This window comes from Pteronotus mesoamericanus, unplaced genomic scaffold (genome assembly GCF_021234165.1).
Source record: "Pteronotus mesoamericanus isolate MK-2021 breed Mesoamerican mustached bat unplaced genomic scaffold, CSHL_Meso_final contig_78, whole genome shotgun sequence".
Classification (NCBI taxonomy): domain Eukaryota; kingdom Metazoa; phylum Chordata; class Mammalia; order Chiroptera; family Mormoopidae; genus Pteronotus; species Pteronotus mesoamericanus.
In genome coordinates, this window is record NW_026555258.1 from 9,930,555 (window position 1) to 9,952,894 (window position 22,340).

The 22,340-nt window shown below is 37.4% G+C and overlaps 1 protein-coding gene across 1 annotated transcript in view; it reads right to left on the reverse strand.

The window, feature by feature from the left end:
• RABGAP1 (RAB GTPase activating protein 1) overlaps positions 1 to 14,855 on the reverse strand; it is a 143,611-nt gene extending 128,756 nt beyond the window's left edge. Inside the window, exon 1 of the mRNA XM_054584410.1 lies at positions 14,779 to 14,855. The gene's annotated coding sequence lies outside the window, so the exon portion shown is untranslated. The remainder of the gene's footprint in view (positions 1 to 14,778) is intronic.
• Positions 14,856 to 22,340: the final 7,485 nt, after the last annotated feature.

Consider the following 22,340-nt stretch of genomic DNA (forward strand, 5'->3'; position numbering starts at 1 on the left):
ACTTCTGAAATATTTTCCCAAGACTTTACCACTTACAGTTTAGGATTTCTATTCCAGATAATAAGGGAATGTGATGCTCTTCAGAGCTATTTCAGATTTTAACTAATAAAACATATTCCCTCAAGAATAACTTTGTCTACCTACAATAATTTATTTGATATATGTTGCAACTCTATTCTTGGCCTTTAAAATGATAAGAGTACTAAACTTCTGTTTTCTATTCTTTAATTTGTTAAGCTGTACACATAAATGATATTCAAAGCACTTAGGTCAATAACTAATGTTTTTCAAACATTATTGATACTTAAATTTAAATATTAACATGTTTTTAAGAAAGAAAATTTCATAGTAATACCCAAGAGAAATGAACTCAAGGTAGAACAATTATAAATTCCACCTTACATAGCAAGAAATCAGAAGTCCATGAAAAACCAATCTTCCCATCTCACAGTTTCTTAGAACCCCACACAATATGAACATTACTAATAAAAGAGTTTCAAGCCAAACGTTTATAAAAATGTGTCAGGTATGAAAAGCCATTCAATTATTTATTGACTCCTGGAATAAAACTCAAACTCATCTACCATTTAAATACCTGGTTCTGCATACTTTGTGGCAATGTTCCCATTTGGTTGCCAAAACAGCAACAAAACAAACAATACAGTGTTATTATACTTAGAGTTTTAACCAATTAGCAAGAGTAGCTCTAGTTCTACACTCATCTTGTACCTCTGATAAGTAAAGGTTCTGGGAGTCTGTTTAATTTCTTCAATTAAGAAATCCTGATTTATGCTTTGGGTTTTTAATTGAACATATTTATTGGATATATACCATATGTCAAGCACTATTTTCCCATGAAAGGCTCATACCTGGGTAACTACCTGGCAGCAAGAATCACACAATCTCTGAATATTATAGTTGGAAGGAAACTTAGAAATCACCAATAATATTAAACAAATAAGGAAATGGCAACCCCAAGAAAAGGTCATTTAACTAAGTGTAACTACGGCTCTAATCCTGTTCTACTTAAACTCTCTTCTTGAAAGGCTATCACAGATCTGCATTTCACAGGACCACATCTAAATTCAGAGTGTGGCATTCAGTATGCTCCAAAATGTACTTTTGAAAACTTTTAAAAACATATCTTTGCTTTATCCATTCAATGAATTGTCTAGTGTTTAACAGAAAACAGTAAACGAAAAACTCTTGTCTCCAAAGAGTTTATAGCTTAGTTGGGAACAAAGGTAAATTGCACAGGTTTTTAATAGGTACTGATTCAGGGTAAGAAACCCTAAGGGAACAGGTTGGGAGAGGGGCTTAGACATGGAGTTAAGAAGTATATTAGAGGTGATAATGTCTTTGCTAAGGATACGTACAGACAGTCCCTGAGTTACGATGGTTCTACTTAACAATTTTTCAACTTTATGATGGTGCGAAAGCAATACACATAATAAATTACGTGAGATAATCAACACTTCATTACAAAATAGGTCCTGTGTTAGATAATTTTGCCCAACTATATACTAATGTAAATGTTCTGAGCACCTTTAAAATAGGCTGGGCTAAGCTATGATGATTGGTAGGTTAGGTATCTTACATGCATTTTCTGTTTAGGATATTTTGAATTATGATGGATTTAACAGGGCATAAGCCCATCATAAGAAGCACTTGTACTTTAATACCTCCACATATTATATTTGCACTCAACAGTTATCCTCTTCCTAAAGTGGTTTCCTTTGTTTCTCCATCAATTACAACTTAATATTCACAACCAACCCTCACTTTCCTAGTAGCCTGCCGATTTTCAGCCCAGAGCCAAATGAATTACTCGCCTTATTTCTGTTCCCATAGCATTCTACATTTTTTTTTTTACAGTGCCTATTATGTTGTATCATATATAATTTGCTGGTGTCTCTTAATTTAATCACCACATCATATTGAGGCTTAAACAAATGGTGTAACTTATTCCACATAATCGTTGTAAAACTGGTTAGAGGCAAAGCCAAAATCTGAACCTAGTTATCTATGATTCCAGAGATTCTGATCTTTCCATTAAATTATGATGCCTTTCTAATGCCACAAATTTGGGCCCTGTCCCAAAACACTCAGTACTGGGTAAAGGTCTTTACCTTTTTTTAGAACTTGTACTTTAGGTAATGCTTCCATGTTTAATCTTTTATCCATTTTTAAAAATGTGACTAATAGTATGATAGCAGAGGGCCTGGGAAAGTCCTCTAAAGCTATATGATCTTAGAGACACTGACAATTTTCTCAAAAATAATACACTCAAAAATAGACTCAAAATAATAGACTCAAGAATAATATACTTTGGTATTTACATTGTGGAACTGAGAAGATTTGGAAGGCTCAAAGTTCAACATATTTTCTTTGAGTAGGTGACTGGAAAATAGACTTTGCAAGATACTTTACTGTTAGTTTTGGCACCTGAAAGTAACTGAAGTAGAAATGAGGTTTATTAATACCCTAAGCAGTACAGGATAAGTTATATAATAAAACTCCCTGTCTCTGTCCTCCACAGGCAGAAGTGAAGGGGGAGGAGTCCAGGAGCACCAAGGGCTCAGGATAAGACCATCTCTTGTTGGGCCTCTTCAATTTAAAAAAAAAAAAAAAAAAAAAAAAAAAAAAAGTGCACAGAACTTGGTGTAATCCTGGCAAAATTCTAGAGTATTCACGACCTCTGTCTCAAGACCATCAGGATTAATTTTGTTTCTAATCCCTACTTAATATCAGTTACCAGAAGAAGCCCTCTACTTTAATTCTTCATCTGTCTAACTTCTCATGGACCAAGACGTGGATACTGCTGTCCCTCTTCCTACCTTTCTTCATACTACTTATCACCCTTTGACACACTTTCCCTTTTAATCATGTTTTTAAGTATCATGGAAACTAAAACCTATGTTCCAGGAGGGCAGGGATTTTTGTGTTTCATTAATGGCTGTGCCCCTAACACCTGGAATAGTAGGTGCTCAAACATTTGCTAACAAAATAGGATAAATGGCAAACAGAGACTTTAAAAATAAAAGCAAGAGCCACCCAATGATAAAGACATACCAGACCACCTTTTATAAACTGACAATAAGAACTCATACTTGTGATGGAAAAGCATGCAAATAAGAGTTAGGAAAACCTCAGGTTAGAATACTGGTTCTACTACTTACGAATAGTGAGTTTGGTCACACTGAGCCTTAGTTTCTATAAGTGAAAGTGGTATATTATCTACCTCATAAAACTAGCATAAAAATTACTAAGGTATATGTGTGTGTATCTTTTATCAGTACACATAAAACATCTTAAACACAGAGCTTTTCAAAAACCTTCAATTTTAAAAGAATTTACAACTATTACCTGCTTCAGGTAACCCAACTTAGAAATAAATATGAGGCCCAAAATATATAGCTTTCTTAATTCCACATCCTAATTTGTTTATATGCAAATAAATACAAAGAAATACTTTAAATGAAGAAGGTCATATCTTTGTATAATACTTTACAGATTTCTAAAATGTACATTTTTTTAAACCTCATTTTGTAAGGTAGAATAAGTATTTTTATACCATTTTAAGTAAGATAATATACACATGCACACCCTGGTACTTGATAAGTACTCATGGTTTATTTCTTTTCTTTTTAGATTTTATTTATTTTTTAGAGAGAGGGTAAAGGAAGGAGAGAAGGAGGGAACATTGATCAGCAAGAGATACACTGATTGGTTGCCTCTTGCATGCCTCCGACTGGGGACCTGGCCCACAATCCAGGCATGTGCTCTGGCTGGGAATCAAACCAGTAACCTTACGGTTCATAGGCTGGTGCTCAATCCACATCAGCCAGTGCTGTTTCCTTCTTTTATACAAGCGATAAACCTAGACTCTTGTAACATGTCCATTTACCAACAGGGATATGTTAGTCAGTGCAAATTCAGGGATGTTTCCTTTTCCACATCTCCTTTAATAAGTGAAGTAAGTTAAAATGATAGGCAGTTTTGTTGAATTATGCAGCCCCCTACATCAAACCTGGAAGTTCAGTTATGTTATACTGTTCATTACATCATCCTTTTGTTAGTAGTATCCTTATCAACCCATAAAAGATTACTACAGGAATTTTATGATTAAAAATAGTGAGTCTCATGATATCAAAACTCTTTATAAACTTTTGCCCAAATTAACTACTCTGTGCCAAGTGACAATGTTACACTCAATTATGCACTTGTGCAAAAGTCATAGCAAATACTTTACCTCAATCTTGCCAAATGAAGATTTTCATTTTCAGTCTCCCCTAAAATACTACAGACCCAGCTGACAAAAGCTCTTCTTACAGTCCTTTGAAAGCAGTCAATTCCTGGATAATCAATGTTTACTTTTTAAAAACTTGGAACTTTTTTTTTGACAAAATACTACTGCATATTTGTGTTGTTTCTAGTTACAACCCTCATTCAGAGCAGTAACATAAAGTGAACTTGCAGTGCCATGGATATTTGCTAATGTGCAATTAGTAAAGGCAAAAATCACACCCCATTAAGTGACCTATCCAACTTGATAAAAGAGGTATGAGTGGTACTTTTAAGTGAACTTGATTTGATACGGTTAAGCCAAATAAACTCTGCTAGTCCAGCCACTAGTCCAGGGCTCTGGTTCATCTTATTCCCTTGGTTTTCCTGAAAATTTCTTCCTGAAGGAGTAGTACTAACTGCCTCCAACTCTACCAGGTCAATGAGTTTCCCTACTCACAGAGTAGTCGCTCTCAAAAACCCGGCCCCACTACCTCTCACCCTCATGAACCTCTTCTTCTAAAAATCAACAACACAATTTCAAAATCTAAAGAATTCTTTTCAGTTCTCATCTTACTTCTATCAGCTGAAATAAATGAAAGTGCTGACCATGTTCTTATCCTCAAAGTCTTCTTTTTGCTTCCATTTTCGACCTCTGACTACCTTTCCTCAGCTGTCGTTTTGGCTCCTCCTCTTCTGTCCATTTTTTTCAATTACATCCCATTCCTCTTCTTTTTCCACATTTTCCCCAGCTATCTCACTAACTCACGTGTTCATAACTTCCCTTTACCTTTGACATGCTTACAGTGGTAGAGGAAAAAAAAGACAAGCAAGCAAGTTCTTACAATGTAGTACAGTATAGTGCTTGGTATAACACAGGAATGCAAAGGGTGTTATGAAAACACATAGGATTCCGCTACATGTGTCCCATGGCCGGCCATCTCAAAATCAGTTCCACGTGGTGCGACGCAGAGCCCCACTCATCACACAAGCATATTCTTTCTCACAGGTTTCCTATCCCGGTTAACAACTACTGATCCAAGAGAGAAATGTTAAAAAATCCTTAACTCCTTTCTCATTCTCCCTTAAAGCTTTAAAAGATTTTAGTTTCCAAATATATGTCCGAAATCTATTCCTTCATGTCAGTGATTTGTGAGCATTTCATTCTCCTTCAACTTTGCTACAACCTAAGTATCCTTTTCTAGACTCTCTAGATATAACAAGTTCCCACAGATAATTAATTTTCTAAAATTCAAATCTGATCATATATCCCAGCCCTTCCTCAAAACCTTTGATTGCTCCTGACTGAAAACAGAAAAAAATTCAAACTACTTTTATCATTAGCTCTTCAAAATCTGGACCCAATATATCATTTTACTCTTATCTTCTTCTATCAAACCATACCGACAACTCACTAAATATGTCATGCATTTTTATGTGTTCAAGACATTGCTCTTGCTGTTTGCTAAGCTAGGAATGTGTCTTCACTTCCCCAGTTGGTCCTTCTCCCACACCAGCAATCTGGTGATACAATTAAGCATTCAACCTCCCCACTTCCCTCTGCGATATTCTTTATTTCTCTTTAGGGTTCCTAAGGCTTTTGCTTGCTTTTTAATTCTACCACAGAATTAAAGCATTTATCACATCGTAAAATGGTGTACCTCTTTTCTATTCCACTGTACGGGCTGATCATTCCAGAAACAACTATGTACAAATCACGTGGTAACTGGGAATACAATGAGCACACACAGACCCTTTGAACTACTTGTGGACAGGGATCTTAGATTTTATTCATATTATCTTCATATCCTATCTTTGCCTACTGTCAACACTCAATAAATCTGATGGGTTGAATAATATTCTTTCATCAGTGTTTAATTGGTAAGGTCTAAGCAATGTGAGGACAAATGGCAAATATGCTATACTACACGCACATGATTAGGGATACTGATATGAATGATGACTAGAATGAAGAGGCTCAAAAAGAACCACCTTGCCCTGGCTGGGTGGGTCAGGTGGTTGGAGCGCTGTCCTGTACACCAAAAAAGGTCGCGGGCTGATCTCTGGTCAGGGCACAAACCTAGGTTGCAGGCTTGATCCCTGGTTGGGGCACATACAGAAGATCAATGTTTCTCTCTCACATCAATGTTTCTCTCTCTCTCTCTCTCAAAAATCAACAAACATATCCTTCCATGAGGATGAAAAGAAAAAGAGTAACACCTCTGAGTGTGCCTGACTCTTCGGCAAGCTGCCCACTGTCACAGCCAAAAACAACACTGAGCCACAAAACACACCTTGGATTCCCTGTGGACCAAAATACTCTCTTATCACTTCTCCCAATCCCCATCATTTTTGTTGCTAAACCAGTGAGCAAATGAGTACACTGTTAGGGAATCATAAGGAAGATAATTAAATCACCTTGCTAAATCTAGAGTTCTGCTTTTACATCCATCATGATACTAAGGAACATTACATGCATTAATAATAATCTTTACACTAACCTTGCCAGATAGGTATTGACTTCATAGGACAAGCTGAGGTTAAACTAGTTCGATACCTTGCTTAAATACACCAAGAAAATTATGTATTATACTTAATCCAAACCCTAGTATCTAGGTGCCATTGTCCTTTTCTGGAGCACATCTTTTTGCCTTTGTGTTCCTATCTCCATTATCTCCCCATTAAAATCCATTCTCTTATGTTGCTCCCAGGTGCACCCTTTTAAAACACAGATCTGATAAGATTACTCTCTGCTCAGAAATAGAACAAGATCGGAAATGGCAAAAGAATCAAATTTCAAAGATGCTGTAGCAGGCCAATTCCTGTGGGTTTGTAGTCCTTTAAAATTAATTAAGGGGAATGCAAAGAAGACACAGTATTTTTAAAAAATTGTACTATGTTAATTTCAGCTTTTTTCTGCCGCCCCCCCCCCCCCCCCCGCTCTGAAGTTTGTTTCCCTACATTGGCTTTCACATTAATTTTTCATAGCCTATCCCTGGAAAGGGTGGGACAAAGCTAACAAAACTCAGTCGAAAACAATTCCTTCTTTGTAAAAATAAATTACTTTCCACCACTATACTAATTACTAAACAATAGTGTCTCCCTTGAAGTCTTACTCTGAATTTGGGGGCTATTTCTTTGAATTACTTTAGCAAGCTAAGAAAACCGTATTAATATAAGCTTTTCAAAGAACTTTAGCTTAGCTTTAAAAAAAGCAAAAACAAAACAAAACATTCATATTGGGCCTACTGCACTTAAAGGCAAGATAAACCAGTTTATCTAAGTCAGTCTTAGGCAAATTTTAACCTATAATGCATGTGACAATTTACTTTCTTAAACTATGAAGTTACTGTTTTAGTTCAATTCCAGATGAACTAAAAAGGATACTTTAGGAATAACAGACTCTGAAGACAAAAGTTTTTTTAAGTTTTAAAATATTTTTAACGTTTTAATCTTCTAAAATTGTTGTTAAATATACAAAACATTAACATTTTAGTTCTGGGCCGTCAAGTACATTCACATTATTGAGCAACCACCCCCATGATCCATCGCTCTTTTTCATCTTCTTCAGGTGAAACTCCACACACTAAACAGTAACCACCATTGCCCCAGGCAACCAACATTCCACTTTCTGTCTCCATAAATTTGATTACTCCAGGGACCTCATATAAGTAGTGAAATCATACCAATATTTTTCTTTTTGTGGCTGGCTCACATACTTCAAAGTTCATCTATGTTGTTGTGTGTGTCAGAATTTCCTTTCTTCTTTTTAAGGCTGAATAACATTCCAATGTATGTGTTAGTTTGGCGAAAAATTCCATATACTTTTTCCCCTCAAAATATAAGACACACTTTTCATTTTCACTAATAACTTTATTGATTTGGATATAGAGAGTATATCGGCTGTCTCCCGCATGGTATAACATTGATTGTACTCAATTAATGTCTTGATTTGATTGCTATCAACTTCAACTGGTCTACCTGACCATGGAGCATCGTCCACGGAGAAGTCTCCAGCACAAAACTTTGTGAACCACTTTTGACATGTTCAATCAGTCACAGAACCTTCTCCATACACTGTACAACTCTTTTTTTTTGCATTTCAGTTGTATTTTTACTTTTCTTGAAATAATAAAGCATTATATGCTGAAAATGTTGAGTATTTTCTTCCATCTTCAATATTAAAATGGCTACACAAAAATTCACCAATTTTGATGTTTTTTTAAACTCATGCTGATATGACAGCTGTCACAATACAATCTAACAAAATTATTTCGAATGAAGCAGAAGACATTCTACTAGTAACTAAGCACTACTAGAGCCATCTTACAGAAAAAGCCAAACGAACTTTTTGGCCAACCCAATATAAAGGGTCTGGCAGAAGTCAGTCTTACTTGAGTGTGGCTGGTAGGGTATGTGAATGTCTCTCACGAGATGGACAGCAACTTGAACATGTCACCTAAAATGTCATATGATGTACCTGAGTGTGATGCTGTCATATTACAGAATTACATGCTTATGATTTTGTAATAAAAAATTTTGTAACAAAAAAGGGGCGTTTATTTATGCTGGACCTTGCATATCATATTCTTTATCCATTCATTGGTCAATACAAGTTTTAAGACTGGTTGTAATTTAATAATGCTCTTTAGGGTAAAACTCACAAAATCAACATGGTAAAGTGTCTAAATAAGACAGCCAATGTTTTCAGAGTTATTTCTCACTGCCTCATGAGTAATCGAGCTTCATTAAGACTTTTAAAAATTAACAGTCTGGTATAATATTTTTTAAAAAACTCATTGGCCCTGCCTGGTGTGGCTCAGTGGATTAAGTGCTGGCCTGTGAACCAAGGGGTCACCAGTTCGACTCCCAGTCAGGGCACTCCCCAAGTTGCAGGCTGGGTCGCCAAGGTGGCATGTGAGAGGCAACCAATCGATGTTTCTCTACCTCTTTCTCCCTTCTACTCTCTCTAAAAATAAATAAATCTTTTAAAAACAATTAAAATAATAAACTGGGAATTGAACTTCTCAGTCCTATTTATATGAATTGGGTGATGTTATAGCTTCAGTTTTCTCATATATAAAATGAGGGGACTTAACTCATTTTATTCTTTTGTGAATAAGAGTATCCAAGAAAGGGTCTGGGAGATGCCAGGTGCTTTCCAGTCTTAATCCATGATGTAAGCCTAATTAGTTTCAAGTGAAGAAATTGAGTCTGAGTCATTAAGTAGGTTAACTTCAGTTAAATACTCAGTTAAGTGCCAGATTTGGAAAGTCTGTATCTTTACACTCTCCTCTCTGTGTCTTGATACCTCTAATGAAAGATGTAAGGGGATGAAATGCACATAAAACTTACTTTACACTGTTAAGTTCAATACTGTTGACACCTGAAAAAAATAACCCATATGTTTCCCCATGTTCCTGTGGATACTTCAGGAAACAGTAATTTTTTCCAGAACTCTAGGCATGCTTCACTTCAGCACAGTATCTCTGAAACTAAATATTTAAATTATTTGGATGCCATTTCCACAATAGAAACCTATCTCTGTGAATACAGGAAAAGTAACATACTACTCATTCACAAGGTCAGATTATTATTTCTGACCTTGCTAGTGTAGATTTTTTTTAAGAAAAGTAACTTTGTCTTTTTTTTTTTTTTTCCTGGAATGAATTTCTGAAGCAGAGTATAATTCACATTAGTGTTTTATGAATATAAAAATGAGTATTTTTAAGCACTGTAAGATCATCCAAAAACTTCTTTCAGAAAAGTAATCATGTTTCTTCTCATCCACAGTGAAGAAAATGAATCTATTCCACTTAGAATATCTACCTATCTACACTTAGATCTGAAACTTTTACATTATTCATTTCTCTTTAAACTATGGAAATTTAATGTTATGCAAGCAAATTATCTGACAGATGACCAAAGGCTAAGACAAAAGCAGTAAGTATGGGTTCTCCTTTCTATGACCTCTGATTTTCCGGGGAATGTATATAGGCAAACCAGAAATGGTTGGCAGAAGACACACATCTTCTGCACTTTCTAATATAAGGAGGCCCCAGTCACCCTGGCTGGTGGGGCTCAGTGGACTGAGTGCCAGCCTGTGAACCTAAAGGTTCAAAACCAGGTTCAACTCCTAGTCAGGGCATGTCCCTGGGTTGTGAAACAGGTACCCGGTTGAGGGTGTGTAGGAGGCAACCAGTCCATGTATTTCTGGCACAGCAATGTTTCTCTCCCTCTCTTTTTCCCTCCCTCTCTCTAAAAATTAAAAAAAAAAATCCTTTAAAAAAAAAAAAAAGGGCGGCAGCGGCCCTGCTCCGCAGTTACACAAGGATGGTGAGATATTTGGTAAGCGTGGGCAATCAATAAACATTTTCTGAGCACTTTATTAACAGCACTAGAATAGGTACTACGTAACATTTAAAAAAAATAATAAAAGAGGCCCTGGCTGGTGTGGTTCAAAGGATTGAGTGCCAGCCTGTGAACCAAATGGTTGCCAGTTCCATTCCCAGTCAAGGCACACACCTGGGTTGTGGGCCAGGTCCCCAGTAGGGGGCGCGTGAGAGGCAACCACACATTGAAATTTCTCTCCCTCTCCATCTCCCTGCCTTCCCCTCTCTAAAAATAAATAAATAAAATCTTTAAAAACAGCCCTGGCTGGTGTGGCTCAGTGGACTGAGTGCTGGCCTGCAAACGAAAATGTCGCTGGTTCAATTCCTGGTCAGGGCACATGGCTGGGTTGTGGGCCAAGTCCCCAGCTGGGTGTGAAGTAACAGATCAATGTATCTCTTGCACATCGATGTTACTCTCCCTCTTACTCTCTCTAAAAATAAATAATAAGATCTTTTTTTTTTTAATCAAATATTTAATTACACCCACAGGTGTTTTTAATTCTATCTGAAAAGATTCTTTACTCACAAGCAAAAGCAAACTACTTTCTGCTGGGGATCTACAATAAAGATGTAACCATTTCTTTTCTACGGATATGTCAAGAGGCCTATTCATAGACAAGCATGTATCACAGCAAAAGGGATTTATGTGATATGTTCCTATTCTTACATTGCCAGAATCCATTTATCAGCATACTTCAAGGGCATATGTGAGTTTATTACCACTATAGTAAAAATATTAAAATGATTAACTCAAGGCTCTTTGCAACACTAGTATTATACAAATGCCCAACATTTAATCCAATCTAGCCTTGAATGCTCTCTCTTAATACCCTTGATGATATTTACAATATGTCCCAGAAGAAAGGTTCTGCATATCAATTTCTTTTCCTGTTACAAAGGTCATCCTCAGAAAATGGAAAACAAGATTATAACCATAGGGTGATGGTTATAATTATCAAAATGTATAAATATTGGAAAATGGGCCCTGGCTGTTATGGCTCAATGGATTGAGTGCTGGCCTGTGAACCGAAAGATCGTCCATTGGATTCCCAGTCAGGGCACAGGCCTGGGCTGCAGGCCAGGTCCCCAGATGGGAGCATGTGAGAACCAATCGATGTTTCTCTAGCACACATGGATGTTTCTCTCCCTCTCTTTCCCCCTCCCTTCCTCTCTCTAAAAATAAATAAAATCTTTAAATATTGAAAAATGGGAAAAAGATGTTTAAAAATAGTCAAGTTATTGTTAAGCTTTAAGAAGTAACATTTTATTAAAGTTACCACAGGATCTAACTTGCTAATGTACCTTAAGAAATGTAACATTTTAGTATGGAGAAAAATTTATTACCACAAAGATTAACACATACTAGGGAGTAGTGATTTATAAACTGATACAACCTTAACTGGAGATACATATTCATTTATTAACTCTTACAGAGATTAAAACCTCCAAAGTCAGCAGCATAACCATATAATTAACATATATTTCTCATGTTTTAGAGCCAAGGTAATATATACTATTTAATGTCATGCATTAATTTAAAAACAAGTTTTATTTTAACTATTTCCTGAGCCATAGAAAAGAGGATTTGGGGGGAAAGTTAGGCCTTATAGAACTCTAGTATGACAAAACAATCTTCCAAAAATTCTCACTGTTGACTACTTCAAAGTATTACAGTTGCTTTGGAAAGAGAAAAACTTCCCAGGCTAAATTCTACAAAGTGTTCATGACTTGCAAACTGCCATATTTGGTCAGACAGTCTTTGCACACAAAGAGAAACATGACTTTTAGGGTCAACAAGAGTGGTTACAATACAAGTTTAAATGTCTGCCGAGTATTGTTTTCTGACTCAGAAGTTTTCTAAAGAATAATGATCTGAGGATCATCAGAAAACTGGGGCGTGGTAAGGACAGAACAGGGTAACCAAGTTATTGCAAAAAGAAACAGCTGTTAACTGATACACTTTTTTCCCCCATATAAACCAATAAACATGAGTCCTTAGCCTTGGATTTTATTTCTTTGCATTTCTTTGGGGCAGTTACATACAAAGCACCCAAAGGTCATGCACAACTCTATGTATGTTGATTAAATTAGCACTTTTTTAATATTTGAGTTCTATCTCTGAGAAAGATGATATGTTTTATATCCATTTATTCCACGTGGTTGAGAAGGTTGATGATATTTGATTATATTGAAAAACTGAAAACTACAGAGAAAACATTATGGGCAGTCTATGTCAGAACATTGATACACTCAACAATAGCACCAATTTAAAACGAATTATTTTTTGAAGGCTGTAATCAAAGGTCACTTGTTAAAACAATTACTGTGCAATGATGAGACCTTCAAAGTAGTCTTTATTTCAGCTGGAAACATACTCACTAAAAGACAATGACTTCTGTAAAAGAATCCGAGCTGTCATGCAGAGATATATTTTGTGGAAAATCATGTTCCCCTCAAGTAGCTACTGTGCATAATACACTTCTTTCAATATGCAGTGAAAAAAGATAGGAAGCAGGTGTCTCCAGTTTTACAGTCTCATTAAAGCACCTTTAAGCTGCTATTAGAACACTACGCCAAAATGCATATAGATAGGTTAACTATCCAGACAAATATATACCTTAATGCCGAAGAGTTAATTAACTGTAAACTGAATTATAAAACTAAAACAAGAAGTGTACTAAAAATAGCAACGGTTCAATTTTAATCACGAATGTGTGTTGATAAATTCTATAAAAGCGACTTGGGAATTTTAAATGTTACCAATACAAATCACTCATGAATTCAAATTTTACTAATGCAAATTGAGCTCTACAGTGAAAGACCATAAACAATTTTCTCCCCTATTCATTTGCAGTTTTAGTAAACCCAACTTAAAAGCCTTCTATACACATAAAACAGCACGCTCCACACACTTGGATTAAGGCCAACAGGTCCTTTGTTTAAAAAAAAAAAGTTGAATGTGTACTTCCTCGACACTTAAGCTTTTCTCAACTACTTTTCAAACATCAGTTTAATGCGACACAGTTCAATTCACCCTCCATTGTTTTTTACTTCCTACATAAAGCAGCTACACACACACACACTCTCTCTCTCTCTCTCTCTCACTCACTCACTCCGGACTTATTACTCCACTTACACATATGTGAATACAGGTGTTTATTGTAATGAAAACTATCAAATGAATTTTGAAACCTGACAGTTTTCCCCATTGATAAAAATGACAAAGGACCTAAAAAAGCTAAAAGAGCTCACTCAAATTGGTACAGGATTTTGAACTAACGGAGAACATTTTTGCTTTCAAGATAAAGGAATCCTCAAGTAACCCTAGTACGGAGACGCCTGTAAAAGCCGGAGCAGATGGTAACAGTCTGAATGTTATGAACCGAAGTACTACCAGGCAATGGACAGCGAACTCCTGGAAGTCGCTTTATCCCTCGGGCTCAGCACCTAAAACCCTGAAGGTTGCTGAGAATCAAGACACAGTAAGGAGGTACCGGGAGCAGATATTTAAAGATGGGCGAGTGGGATGCCGGGGACACTCTAACAGAAGGCGGGGAAAATGAAATGGCAAGGCCCACACGAGAAGGCAGATCGACACTACATGAAAGCAAGTCTTTCAAATCAGGCGCAGCCCAGTAAGGCAGGCCGAGCCCGAGGCCAGCGTAAATCAGACACAGGCCCAACGGGCAATGAGGAGAAACTGAGGCGGAGGGAACGGCCAGATTCCCGCAGAGGACCTCGCGCAAAACAATAAACTCAAAAAACAAACAAGCTTTGCTAGGGACCCAGAAAGACGGCCGCCAGCGCAAGACTCAGGAAGACAGACACCCACCCAGGACAGGGGGAACCGGTTTGGGCAGGGGCTCCACGAGCGTTCCCACCTGCGCATGCGCCCTCTCCCCTCCGCCGCAGCTCTCCCTCCCCCACCCCTCAATCACAGCTCCCCTCACAACCCGGCTCATCAACGGAGCTGAGCGCAGTCTCGCCGGCCCAGCCCCGCGGGATAAGCACGCAGCTTGGCTCCCGGCAGAGGCCGTCAGAGGATCCCCCCGAGCTTGGTGGAGGGGAAGTGGGAGGAGGAGGAGGGAAAACGCGTCCCTACCCGACCCGCCGTCTCCTACGCCGCCCGCCTTCCCGGAGGCTCCGTCGCCTGGGCCTCCCCAGCCGCCCAGCCGCCCTGCCCCCGTCCTCCCCGCCCCCTACTCACGTGAGGACGGCTTCTTCCGCCCTCTGCCCGCCTCCTGCCCCATTTTATAGGTCCGCGGCTGAGCTGCACCGTTCCATTGGCCCCACAACAGACGGCGAGGGCGTACTTCCTCTCCTGGCGGCCCAACCTCAGCTTTCAGTCCGCATCAGGAATCTGCGCCTGCGCGGAGTCTGCACTGGGAAACAACGCTGAGCTCAGTCGGTGGTTGGGCTCAGACAGGTAGTGGCTACGCGACGGCATCAGGGATTGAAAGCATCTGGGGATGAAGGCGGAGATCAGGCTGGGTAGCACCTGTTGAGTCTGAGACAGCTACTATGCCAGGGGCTCACCTGTCACGTTAAGTGCTTTAAAAAAGCAGCACTTAACAGTGTTACTCAACTTACCTGGCCTTTATTGAGGCCGCACGAATGTGCCAAGGACTGTGATGGGTCCCGGGTATCTTGATTTGGCTTTACAACAAACATGAGAATATGATTTTCCTTGTTTTACTAAGGAATCCAGCCAAAGTTAAAGAATTTAGTCTAGATGTAACTTCTGTCTCTCAAGTTGAAGAGTCACTGGCTACAATACAACTGCCTTGAGATTGTATCAGACACACAGAATACGACAGAAATGCACAAGGTTGAGTGTTACTCGAAAATTTGGCTGGGATTTTATTTACAAAACATACAAAAGTGGTATACAGAGCAACGACAATATAATGAATTTTAAAGTCCCTTTCCTGACTAAATTTACAACACAGTTGTAAATAAAAACAATGATTATTAAAAATGCTACTTAAGTCTTAATAATTTGTAAAAATCATTCTACAACCTCTTCCTTGTTCTTTTACTTTATTCGTTCACATAGCATATGTTCTTTTCCTGGTGAATGACTCATTCCTGTGGATACTGATCCAAAACAACCAGAGAAAAAACTGCTCTGTTAAGTTCTCTTTGTGACTTGTCTATTACAATAGACTTACTCAACTCCCTCAGGAAAAAGTTTCGTTCCTTTTCTCCTTATACACTTATAATAATATACACCCATTTAAAAGTATACAAATAATAGGTATAGTACTAGTAAGTAAAATGCCCTGAATTCTTGACACCATGACCAAACCACTTTTCATATTTTGGTGACCATACATTCATGTATTTCTTGATTCATATGTACACCCCAATATGCAGATCTTAACATAAATTTTTCAAACAAAACTTTATTACAGAATGAGTGTAGTATGCCTTAGAGAAAAATGAAAAATACAGACAAGCTAAAATTAAAAATAAGAACATCACATTCTCACCACCAATGTTAATACTTTAATACATATCCTTCTTTGTATATTAACATATTCTTTTTCAAAGTGAGATTACAGTCTAGAAATCTACTTTATTCAAAAAACAGCACCCATGTTATTCCAGTAAATTTTCCTCTTTTCTAATTCCTAGGTCATACTCAAGTTTTCTATCAACCTAACAATATTTTTACTGCTGGATTTCCCAAATCAGTAACATTTTGGTAAATTTTGCTCTCATTTAATACCTAGCTATAGTCAGGTTTTCTGTTGCCTGCAATACATTTTTTAACAGCTACTTTTCCCAAGTTAGTATCAAATCTAGGGCAACACACCACATCTGGTTGTTATGTCCCTAAGTATTCTTTAATCTAGCTCTTAAAAAAATACTTAGCCCTGTCCAGGTAGCTTAGTTGGTCAGAGCTGCCCCAATACGCCAAGGTCACAGGTTCCAGGTTCGATTCCTGATCTAGGCAAGTACAAGAAACAACCAATGAATGCGTAAATAGGTGGAACAACAAAAGTGTTCTCTATATCGTCTTTCCTCCATCTGTTCCTTCCTTCCTCCCTCCCTCCATCTCTCTCCCCTTTCCTCCCTCTCTCTCTAAAATCAATAAAAAACATTTTTTAAAGAAAAAATTAAAGATATTAGCTTACTGAAGAGATTAGACCCCTGTATATGAATTTTCCACCTTCTGGTACCAAGTAATTGCTTCCTCAAGAGGGCACTGTGTTTGTTCCTTGTATCTCAAGGCTCAGTGGATTAAAATCAAACATTTTGGGCTAGCACACATGACAGATGATATGTTATACTCCATTATATTAGACACAATTCCATTACATTAGATACAGTACCACTAGTGATGTAATGTTGACCACTGGGTTAGTGATGGCATACATACAGTTTTTATCTGGGAGTCCACGTTTTAAATAGACTTTAAATAGTCTATCTCAATGCCCAACAATGCCATGTATCTTAATATTTTAGTCAACCACAGAAAACTAATTTTGATTTACAAATATGTTTTGTTTTGTTTTTAATCCTTCCCCAAGGGTACATTCACTGCCTGTAGAGAAAGAGGGAGGGGGAGGGAGAGAAAGATAAACATCAACGAGAACACCTTCCTTACATGTCTCAACTGGGAACCAAATCCGCAACGTAGGTATGTGTCCTGACAAAGAAATCTAACCCACGACTTTTTGGTGCATTGGATGACACTGCAATCAACCGAGTAAAACCGGCCAAGGCCAAATATGCTCAACTTTTTACAGTATGTAACTTTGTCCCTTAGAATGTACGGTTAGGGTATGTCAGTGGAATATGGGAATGGTCTGAAAGTGCTGTGGCAAGCTGGAGTCAGAATGGGAAGGTCGCTGAACGCTAACGTAAGGAAAATGAAGTTCAATATACAGATGCATGGGTACTCTTAGAGGTTCGTAAGGGCAGTGCTAATGTCAGATTCGGGTTTTTCGAAAAGTCATTCTTGTAGAGTACAGGAAGCAAAATGGGGGTGGGGGCTGGAGTGTATATAAAATAGTTTGGAGGCTGTCTAAGACGAGAAAGGCTTCGACCAGTGGGAAAGAAACGGGAAAAAAAGGAACAGGTTTCTAAGGCTATTTAAAAAAAGAAATAGCCTCAAGTTCATTGCTTCTTCCTTTTCCCTACTCAAATCTGGTATTTTTATCCCCTTTACTGTTTTTTTCATTTGTTACACTTTTTGACTACAGATTTCATTTTTGTTCCTTTTTATAATTTCTATCTCTTTAATGATAGGTTAAAAGTCATTGTCTAGTAAATCTGATACTTGGGCTTTCTCAAAAAATGGTTTCTATTGATTTATTTTGTTCCTTTAAATAGGTCATACTTACCAGTTTCTTTGTATGCCTTTGCAATTCTTACTGAAAGCTACACATTTGAAATGTTGCTCTAGCAATCAGATTCTCGCCCTTCCCCAGGATATGCTGTATACCCGCCTTCTTTAAAAATTATTTTAAGGGTGTCTCTGTGCCAGAGATCAGCATCAGCCTGAAGTGAAAGCCAAGTTCTTTTTTTTTTTTTTTTTTTAATCAAGGACTAACTGGCAGAGTATGATGCAACAGCCACAGTAAGCACAGCAGTAGGACACAGTGGTGCCCCAGAAGGGGCACTTGGAGTAATACTAGTTGTGGGTCACATCTAGGGTACGGGATCATGACTGGCTGACCTGGCATGGACATAGTTTAACTTCTTGAGAACAAGCTCCAATGTCTTTCCAATTATATTAAGCTCTGATTCAAACTTGGATACACTGTCACTCAAAACTTGGCTATCTTTCTTAGTAGCAAAATACTCAAACTCTCTTTGCTTTTTGAAGACCTGTCCAACAAATGCGAACAACACATTAACTGATGACTCCAGTGACCCAAGTAGTCAGGATAGGATCCTCCGCTGTTCCATGCTCAACAAGCTCCCCAGTCAACCACTCCTTCATCCCTGTTGGAATATCTGGATCCATCAGCTTCTCCATATCCTTGCTTATCAAGACAGCCACCAGTTGACAGACGGTCTTGTTTAGTGTTCTGGAGGGAATCCCCTGAACCCTTTGTAGCCAAGACTGTCTTTGTAGAGGGCTGGAGACAGTACCCTTCACTCCGCTCTTTGCCTTTGCCTTCGAGCTCTGAGCCCGCAGGCTCTAATGGGGTGGCCTCTCTGCCCTGCAAGTCTCCCAACCTCCTGGGAGCTCAGTTCCTCTAGCTCTGACATGAAGATGGCAGATCAGCTCAACTAAACACAGGAGACTGATCTTGTCCATGTAAACCTATGTTTTTATATAGACAGGTTCCAAAAGCCAAGTTCTTCTTAGGTTTACCTCAGCCTGCATCTTTCCTTGGCTTTGAATTTCCCCCATTAAGTGGTTGCTTTTGAGTGTCCTAATCCTGGCTCCCAAATGAAATAAAAAAGAAAAAATATCCAAACGAGCAAAACAGGTTATGTTCCTTTAAATCTCCTGGAAGCTAGTATACTGAATAACAGCCAGGCTCTGTGTCTGCCCCTCAGAACTGAAAAGCAAAAATCAGCAATCATAACACAGAACCCCAGTATTTAGAGAACAAGGCTGTTATTTCCCATCCTGGCTCCAGCAAGCTCACTTGAATGTAAACATGGCTGCCTGCCATAGGTTGGAGGAGTAGGAGATGGGTAGGTGCTATCACACTGAAGGCTGACACTGACTGAAATTAATCTAATTTACCAACCAGCTTTCCCCTGGAATATGGAAGTTTCCAAATAGACTCCCGAGTTCCAAAATAGTTAGTTCAGTTCCTGCCAGGACAGTTGTTGTCTAGGTTGAGAGATGAGTTCCTTGTGCTTCCTACACCATCTGAGGAACAGAAAAAAAAGAAAGAAACATGAACAGAGGCATAGGGATCTGTGGGAGCCCCAGGAGAAGAAGGGAGAAAGGGGAGGAAGAATAATTATCAAACTGCAGAAAGCTAAAGAAAAGAATCTTGAAAGCAGCAAGAGTGAACTGATTAATCATATACAAGGGATCTTCCATAAGATAATCAATGTCTCATCCTAAACCTTGGAGGTAAGAAAGCAGTAGGTTGATAACATTCAAAATGCTGAAAGAAAAAACTGTTGACAAAGAATTCTGTATCCAGCAAAACTGTACTTCAAAAATGAGGGAGAAATTAACAAATTCCCTAATTTTAAAAAAAGCCAAGGAGATTTCTTACCATTAGTTATCAATGAACCTGCCCTTCAAGAATGCTAAGGGGAATCCTCAGGTTGATGTGAAAAGATGCTTGCAAGCAACTAGAAGCCATATGAAGAAATAAAGCTCTTCTTTCAAGATTAATACATGGGCAATCATAAAAGCAAGTATTACTGTAATTATAGTTTGTAAGTCCATTTTTTATTTTCTCCATTACTTAAAAGACAAGTGCATAAAAATATTAATCTGTATTAATGGACTCACAATGTTTAAAGATGTATCCTCTAACATCAATAACAGGAAGAGGGGACTGAGCTATATAGGAGTTTTTTGTATTGTATTAAAGTTAGTATCAATTCCATTAGATTGTTATAACTTTTGGCTGTTAAAAGTAATTCTCATGGCAACCACAAAGAAAATATCTATGGAAAATCACAGAAGAGAATGACAGGTGAGTCAAAATATTTCACTAAAAAAAAAAAAAAAAAAAAATCAAACAGAAAAAGGCAGTAATAAAGAAAATGGAGGCAACAAGCTATAAGGCCTATAGAAAACAAATAGCAAAATAGTAAAAATAAGTTCTTCCTTATCAGTAATTACTTTAAATGTAAATTGCTAAAATTCTCCAGTCAAAAGATAGAGATGGACAGAATAGATTTTAAAAAAAGAACAACAACAACAAACACCATGATCCAACTATATGCAGTTTAGAAGAGACTCACTTTAGATCCAAAGATATTAATAGCTGAAAAGTGTGAGGATTAAAAAGAACATATTCCGTGCAAATAGTAACCGAAAGAGAGTTATACTAAGAATGCAAAACAGATACACTAAGTTATACTAAGTATATCTTTCGTTACACTAATATAATACAAAGCAAATTTTAAATTTTTTTAAAAAGATCACAACAGACAAAGAAGGACATTACATATTAACAAAAGGTTCAATTAAGCAAGGTGATATAAAAATTGTGACTAGCTGTTACACACCTAGTAACAGACCATCAAAATATATAAAGAAAAAGTGGACAGATTTAAGGGAGGAATAAAGAGGTCTACAATAGTTGAAACTTCGATACCCCACTTTCAGTAATGAATAGGACAACCTGTAGAAGATGAATAAGGAAATAGAGGACTTTAACATTACAATAAACCAAGTACATAAACCTAGCCAAAATATAAAGAACAATCTACCCAAAAACAGAATACATATTTTTTTCCCAGTTCACTTTGTACATTCTCCCCACCACCAACAGCATATTGTAAACATTATTCGTACAACCAAGATTTATCCCAGGAATGCAAGGGATGTTCAACATAAAATCAATCCATGTAATATATCATATTTTTTAAAAAATGAGGGGAAAAACACATGATTACCTCAATTGACACAGAAAAGGCACAACAATTTACAATCCCTTTTCATAATAAGATCTCTTGGCAAACTAGTTAATAGGGGAGAAAATTCCTCAACATGATAAAAGTATTTGTGAGAAACCCACATCCAACAATACTCAATAGTTTAGCTTCCCCTTTAAGGTCATGAACTTTTTCTGCTGCTATTCAACATTATACAGGAAATTCTGACCAGAGCTATAGGTAGGAAGGGAGGGGAGGTGGGAGAAAAATTATAGGCATCTAAATTGGAAAGGAAGAGGTGAAATTACCTCTATTCACAGACAACATAATCGTAAATAGAGACAATCCCAAAAAATCCACAAGAAAGTTACTAGAGCTAAGAAAGAAGATCAGCAAAGTTGCAAGGTATAAGATCAACATACAAAAACCAATTGTTTCTATACACTAACAAGCAAGAGTTTAAAAAAAAGGAAGAAAGCAATTCCACTTACAATGATATCAAAATGAATTAAATACCATGAAGACTAATAAACACTGCTGAAAGAAATTAATGAAGAGCTAAGTACAGGGAAAGTAATTCTGTATTCACATACAGGAAGACTTAACATTAAGCTGTTTATACTACCAAAAGTGATCTAAAGATTCAACACAATATCAAAATTACAACAGCCTTTTTTCTTTTTTCATAAATGTAAAAGCTGACCCTCAAGTTATATGCAATTTCAAGGGTCCAGAATAGCCAGAACAATCTCTAAAAAGAATAAAATTGGAGTACTGATATTTCAAAACTTACTACAAAGCTACAGCAATTAAAACATTACGTTACTAGCATAAAGACAGAAACAGAGGTCAGTGTGATAGAATAGAGAGCCCAGAAATAAACACTCAAGTGTATATAGTCAGTTAATTTTCAACTAAGGTGCCAAGACCATTCAATGGGAAAGGACGGTCTTTTCAACCAATAGTGATGGAAAAACGCTATCCACATGTAAAAGAATGAAGTTAGTGCAGAGATAACGATTACTCAACACTGTGAATGTACTTAATTCCACGGAACTTTACATTGACAAATTATTAAAAATGATAAATACTTTGTGTATTCTACCACAATACATTCCCCCACCCCCA